Here is a 7,973-nt window from a genome sequence, read left to right on the forward strand (position 1 = left end):
GGCGAATACGGGATCGCAGCTAAGCCCCCGAGTGAGAGGATAGCTCTTCACTCAGAGTGTATTTGAAACTTAGGCGAGTATGGGATCGCAGCTTAGCCTCCGAGTGATAGGATCGCACTTCAGTCGGAGTGTTTTTGAAACTTAGGCGAGTACGGGACTGCAGCTAAGTGCCCGAGTGAGAGGATCTCTCTTCACTCGGAGTGTTTTTGAAACTTAAGCGAGTACGGGATCGCAACTAAGCCCCCGAGTGAGAGGATAGCTCTTCACTCGAAGTGTATTTGAAACTTAGGCTAATCGGGTTCGTGGCTAAGCTACCCACTGGGGGATTTGAACATAAGCATATGCGAAAACCAATCAATTTGTGACTGTGGAAATCATGTCTTTGATAAACAATCTGAAAAGTACTTCTTATTACATCTTGTCTATCCGAGTGTTCTTAGGTATAAAAACGACGAAGCAGATCTGCATTCCAAGCGTGTGGCTCGTCCTTCCTCTTGGTCACGTTGTAAAGGTGATACGTATCATTGCGAAGTACCTTGGTGACAATGAAGGGGCCTTCCCAAGCAGGAGCCAGCTTGTGAGGGCATTGCTGATCCACTCGGAGCACAAGATCTCCCTCCTCGAATGCTCGACCTCTGACATTTCGCGCATGGAATCGATGAAGATCTTGCTGATAAATGGTTGATCGAATCAAAGCCATATCCCTTTCCTCTTCCAGAAGGTCAACAATGTCTTGACGTGCTTGTTTGGCTTCAGCTTCTGAGAAGAGTTCCACTCGGGGTGCATTGTGGAGCAAGTCACCCGGAAGCACTACTTCAGCTCCATACACCATAAAGAAAGGAGTCCGGCCAGTTGACCGATTAGGGGCCGTCCTTAGTCCCCACAAAACAGAGGGTAGCTCCGTCACCCAAGCGCCTGATGCATGCTTGAGGTCGCGCATCAATCGGGGTTTCAGCCCTTGTAAGATCATACCATTGGCTCTTTCTGCTTGCCCATTCGACTGCGGATGCGATGCAGATGCATAGTCGACCCGAGTGCCTTGGGAAGCATAGAAAGCACTAAATTCATCAGAATCAAAGTTCGACCCATTATCTATGATGATGCTATGCGGAACTCCATATCTTAATATCAGCTCTTTGATGAAAGTGATGGTTGTGCTTGAATCAAGGTTCTTGATGGTTTTAGCCTCAATCCACTTAGTGAACTTGTCGACTGCCATGAGCAGATGAGTGAAGCTACTTCTACCGGTCCTCAAAGGTCCCACCATGTCGAGTCCCCAAACAACAAATGGCTAGACGAGTGGAATAGTCTTCAAAGCTGATGCAGGTTTGTGAGACATGTTCGAGTAAAACTGGCACCCTTCACACTTCTCGACTATCTCTTTAGCCATTTCAGTTGCTCCGGCAATAGAATCCCACTCGGCATGCTTTGGCCATGATGGTCTTAGAGGACGCATGGTGAGCACAGGTCCCCGAGTGAATATCATTTAGGATCAGTCGACCCTCTTCTGGAGTAATGCACTACTGAGCTATGCCAGTCACACTTTCTCTTTAAAGCTGATCACTTATCACTGTGAAGGCTTTGGATCTGCAAACGATCTGCCGAGCTTCATCTTCATCCTTTGGGAGCTCTTGCCTAAGCAAATATGCAATGTACGACACTATCCAGTCGGGGATGATCACCGAAACCTCCATGATTAGATCGACAACTGCTAGGACCTCGACTTTAGTCGGATTAGTTGAACTTATCGGTTGTGGGTGCTCTTCTGTAAAAGGATCTTCTTGAACTGACGGGGTGTGGAGATGCTCCAAGAACACATTATTGGGAATAGGCTTCCGAGTGGAGCCTATTTTAGCCAGATCATCAGCAGCCTGATTCTTGAGTCGGGGTATGTGGTGGAGCTCTAACCCTTTGAACTTCTTTTCTAACTTCCTCACTGCATTGCAGTACCCTGTCATGGCTGGGCTCCTGATATCCCATTCTTTCATCACTTAATTCACTACCAGATCCAAGTCACCATAGACCATTAGGCGACGGACGCCGAGTGAAATGGCCATGCGCAACCCGTATAAAAGTGCTTCGTATTCAATTTCATTGTTGGAAGAATCAAAGTGGATCTGCAATACATAACTGAGCTTGTCACCTCTTGGGGATACCAAAACCGCTCCAGCATTAGAACCATTCAACATCTTGGATCCGTCAAATAACATGGTCCAGTGTTCCGAGTGGACTTGAGTCGGTTGTTGTTACTCAATGCACTCGGCCAGGAAATTTGCAATTGCCTGAGACTTGATAGCCTTCTTTGCTTTGAACTTGATATCAAGAGGAAGGAGTTCAATAGCCCACTTAGCCACTCGACCAGTTGCAACTTGATTGTTCAAAATAATCGACAATGGAGCATCACTAACAACTGAAACCGAGTGATCTGCAAAGTAGTGTGCAACTTTCTTTGTTGTCATATAGATTCCATAGACAAGCTTTTGGTAATGCGGGTACCTTTGCTTGGATGGAGTCAACACTTCAGAAATGTAATACACTGGGCGCTGAGCTTTATAGGCTTTGCCTTCCTCATCTCACTCGACTGTGAGCACTGTACTGACAACCTGTCCAGTGGCTGTAATATATAACAATAGAGGCTCCTTACTGACTGATGCAGCAAGCACCGACTAGGTGGGAAGCAGGGTTTTGAGCTCTACAAATGCTGCTTCAGCTTTGGGAGTCGACTCGAATGTATCAGACTTCTTCATCAGTCGGTAAAGAGGCAGTGCCTTTTCACCGAGGCAAGAAATGAATCGACCGAGAGAAGCCAAGCAACCCGTAAGCTTCTGAACATCATGTACACACATAGGATGTTTCATTTGGACGATTGGTCTAATCTTCTCTAGGTTTGCATCGATTCCCCGTTCGGAAACAAGAAAACAGAGCAACTTCCCTCCTGGAACTCTGAATGTGCACTTGGATGGATCCAGCTTGATGTCATATCTTCTCAGGTTGGCAAAGGTTTCAGCGAGGTCAGTCAGCAGGTTGGAACTCTTGCGTGACTTGACCATGATATCATCCATGTATGCTTCCACATTCCGACTGATTTTAGTGAGCAGGCACTTCTGTATCATACGCATGAACGTGGATCCAACATTCTTCAGACCAAAAGGCATGGTAACATAGCAAAAACACCCAAATTGGGTGATGAAGGCTGTTTTTATTTTGTCAGGTCCATACAGACGGATCTGATGGTACCCGGATTATGCATCCAAGAAGGACAAATGCTCACACCCCGCCGTCGAGTCAACTATCTGATCGATGCGGGGGAGAGGGAAATGATCTTTCGGGCAGGCCCGATTGATATGTTTGAAATCAATACACATATGAAGTGAATCATTTTTCTTAAGGACCATGATGATGTTGGCGAGCCACTTGGAGTGGTAGATCTCGTGGATGAACTGAGCAGCCAGGAACCGAGCCACCTCCTCGCCAATCGCCTTTCTCTTCTCAACGACTGACCATCGAAGATGCTCTTTGACTGGTTTTGCTTTTGGGTCAACACACAAACGATGCTCAGATGGTCCCCTGGGTACACCTGGCATGTCAGAAGGTTTCCATGCGAAGATGTCCCAGTTCTCACGGAGGAACTGGATGAGCGCGGCTTCCTATTTGCTGTCGAGTGTCATTGATATGTGAGTCAGAGCTACATTAGGGTCTTCCGGGTGAATGTGAACAGGCTTGGTCTCTCCAGCCGACCGAAATGCAGATTCTAAAGCAGGCTTCTTGGATTGCAACAAATCACTCGGATCTGCAGTTTTTTGGTACTCCTGCATCTCCACGGCTGCCATCTATTCATCTGGAATCTTGCAACCCTTCTGAAGGCACTCTTCTGCTCTTTGTTTATTTCCTGTAACTGTGGTCACACCTTTGGGACCGGGCATCTTCAACTTGAGATATACATAACATGGTCGAGCCATGAAACGAGCATACGCAGGCCCGCCCAGAATGGTGTGATAAGCACTCTGGAAATCCACTACCTCAAATGTTAACTTTTCCTTGCGGTAATTCCTGGAATCCCCGAAAACCACATCAACAGTAATCTGTTTGAGTGACTTTGCCTTTTTCCCAGGAATGACACCGTGGAACTGCATGTTGCTTTCGCTGAGCTTGGACATCAAAATGCCCATCCCTTCTAGGGTCTCAGCGTATAGAATGTTCAGCCCACTTCCGCCGTCCATAAGGACCTTGGTCAGCCGAGTGCCCCCAACGACTGGGTCGACCACCAGAGCTTTCCGCCCAGGGGTAGCAACATGTGTCGGGTGATCCGATTGGTCGAATGTAATGGGAGTCTTCGACCACTTCAAATATGTCGAAGTTGTCGGAGCAACCATATTCACTCCTCTATTAATGACTTTGAATTGACTTTTGCTTTCGACATCAGCAAAAATCATCAAGGTAGCATTGACCTGAGGGTAACCTTCCTATTCCTCTTTTTCATCTTCTTTATCAGACTCTTTCTCAATTGGCTGATTCTCTAGAACCTCTGAATCAGAAGACGTCACTACCGAGTGGTGTGTTTGGGTTGAATCAGGTTTCCGTCCTCATCTTTCTTCATGTGTATGTAACACGGTAAATCCAGGACGTCCTGTCCTAACTGATCTTTCACCTTCTTAGGTTTCCACTATGGTTTCGGCTTTCCTTTGAACTTTCCACCTCCTGCATTCAGGACCGAGGCTTCAGGAGGCCCTATAGGTTCAGCCTTACGTTTCTGCTTCCGACTGGAATTCCCAGCCCCAGAGACTTGGATGACTATTTTCCCTTTACCGTGATGGAGTCGGCCCTCCTCTTAACCATTCGCGTACCGAGTGGCTATCTCCATCATTCGGGTCAGAGTCATATCTCCGGACCGAACAAACTTCAGGGCAAGCTCTTTGTACTTGACGCCCTCTTTGAAGGCACAAAACGACTGGTGATCTGACATGTTTTCCACCGTGTGATGAAGGTGGTCCATATCTGGATCAAATCTCGCAAAGTCTCATTCATTTTCTGAACACAGTGTTGCAATTCAATCAGCCTAGCAGGTCGCTTGCAAGTGCCTTCGAATGTTCTAATTAACACCCGAGCCAAATCATCCCAGCAGAAAATACTCCCGGGTGCTAACTGAGTCAACCAAGCTCTGGCCGAGCCCTCAAGCATCAGGGGGAGGTGCTTCATAGCCACATCATCATTACCACCACTGATCTGCACAGCCATTTGGTAGTCCTCCAGCCAGGTATCAGGCTTCGATTCATCGGTGAACTTGCTCACGCCTGCTTCCAACCTAAAGTTGGGAGGGATCTCAGCTGATCGGATGGCCATATTGAAACATTCTGGCCCAGAAATGAAAGCATTGTTCCCAGTCGGATGACCTTTCCTTCTTTGTTGGTTCGGCCTCTGTCGACCAAACCTTGCACAAGGAGTGATCTCGCATCGAATCCCGACTCTCTTGGGTCGACGAAGCTCTCCACTCATCACCATACGGGTGTCTATCATCATAGCGCTGGGGTGCGTAGGATCCTCCCCTCAGAGGGGGTGTAAGCACTGGACGATGGTCATCACGGGAACCTTGACGATCAAACTGCCTATGGCCCCTGAGGGATTTCCGGACTAGGGGGTGTCCGGATAGCCGAACTATCATCATCGGCCGGACTCCAAGACTACGAAGATACAAGATTGAAGAATTTGTCCCGTGTCCGGATGGGACTTTCCTTGGCGTGGAAGGCAAGCTTGGCGATACGGATATGTAGATCTCCTACCTTTGTAACCGACTCTGTGTAACCCTAGCCCTCTCCGGTATCTATATAAACCGGATGGCTGTAGTCCATAGGACGAACAACAATCATACCATAGGCTAGCTTCTAGGGTTTAGCCTCCTTGATCTCGTGGTAGATCTACTCTTGTAACCCACATCATCAATATTAATCAAGCAGGACGTAGGGTTTTACCTCCATCAAGAGGGCCCAAACCTGGGTAAAACATCGTATCCCTCGTCTCCTATTACCATCCGCCTAGACGCACAGTTCGGGACCCCCTACCCGTGATCCGCCGGTTTTGACACCGACATTGGTGCTTTCATTGACAGTTCCTCTGTGTCGTCACCGATAGGCACGATGGCTTCTTTGATCATCATCAACGACGCAGTCCAGGGTGAGACCTTCCTCCCCGGACAGATCTTCATATTCGGCAGCTTTGCACTGCGGGCCAATTCGCTTGCCCAACTAGAGCAGATCGAAAGCTACGCCCCTGGCCGTCAGGTCAGATTTGGAAGTTTGAAATTCACAGCTGACATTCGCGGGGACTTGATCTTCGACGGATTCGAGCCACAGCCGAGCGCGCCGCACTGTCACGTCGGGCATGATTTAGCTCTGCCGCCGGACAGTACCCTGGAGGCCGCACTCGAGCCCGCTCCGATCCTCAATTCGGAGCCGGCCGCGCATATCGAGGACGGATGGCTAGACATCGCCTCGGGTGCTGCAACCTCTACGGCGATAGAGCCGAACACTGACTTTGTCCCTCATAAAGCTCGTGACTCTGAGGTGCCGGACTCCTCGCCGGACTCTGAACCTCCCGCGCCCGCCCCGATCGAATCCGATTGGGCGCCGATCATGGAGTTCACTGCAACGGACGTCTTTCAACACTCACCTTTCGGCGACATCTTGAGTTCGCTAAAATATCTCTCGTTATCAGGAGAGCCCTGGCCAGACTGCGGTCAGGACGGTTGGGATGCGGACGACGAAGAAATTCAAAGCCCACCCACCACCCACTTGGTAGCCGCTGTCGACGATTTAACCGACATGCTAGACTACGACTCCGAGGACATCGACGGTATGGATGACGATGCCGGAGACGACCAAGAACCAGCGCCTATTGGGCACTGGACAGCCACCTCATCATATGACATATACATGGTGGATATCCCAAAAGATGGGAATGGTGAAGGAACAGAGGAGGATGACCCCTCCAAAAAGCAGCCCAAGCGCCGGCGTCAGCGCGCCACTCTAAATCCCGCCATGGCAAGAATGAAGACTCCGGCACCAGAGACAATAATACACCGGACAGTGCCGAAGACAACCCGCTCCAGCAAGATGCAGCGTAGGAGGACAGAGACGCCAGCCCTTATGAAGGAGCGGCAGAAGAAGAGGCAGAGGATCATACGCCTCCCTCCGGAGACGAAGCGAGCCTCGACGATGACGAATTCATCGTGCCTGAGGATCCCGTCGAACAAGAGCGTTTTAAACGCAGGCTTATGGCCACGGCGAACAGCCTCAAGAAAAAGCAGCAACAGCTTAGAGCTGATCAGGATCTGCTAGCCGACAGATGGACTGAAATCCTCGCGGCCGAAGAGCATGAGCTCGAACGCCCCTCCAAAAGCTACCCTAAACGCAAGATGCTCCCCTAATTAGAGGAGGAAGCTTATGAACCCGCATCACCAGGAGACAATACGGCTGACCGACCACCCCGTGGTCGCGACAGAGAGGCCTCTAGGCCCTCCACTAGACCCGTACCCCGACATCGCTCGAAAAGCACACGGCCACAGGGGAACACTCCGTACTTGCGAGATATACTGGAGGATAAGGCAAGACAATCAAGATCGATCTATGGATCGCGTGGGCGTCCCACGATACGTGACGACAATCGTCGCGCCGGACACAGTAAGACCGGCCGGGCCGAACAAAATAGACCAAGCTCCCTTTAGCTCCGTCGTGATATCGCCCAGTACAGAGGCACCGCACACTCACTATGCTTCACAGATGAAGTAATGGATCATCAAATCCCCGAAGGGTTTAAACCCGTCAATATTGAATCCTACGAAGGCACAACAGACCCCGCGGTTTGGATCGAAGACTATCTCCTTCACATCCACATGGCCCGCGGTGACGATCTTCACGCCATCAAATACCTCCCCCTCAAGCTTAAAGGACCAGCCCGACATTGGCTCAACAGCTTGCGAG

Source organism: Triticum aestivum, chromosome 4B (assembly GCF_018294505.1).
Source record: "Triticum aestivum cultivar Chinese Spring chromosome 4B, IWGSC CS RefSeq v2.1, whole genome shotgun sequence".
Classification (NCBI taxonomy): Eukaryota; Viridiplantae; Streptophyta; class Magnoliopsida; order Poales; family Poaceae; genus Triticum; species Triticum aestivum.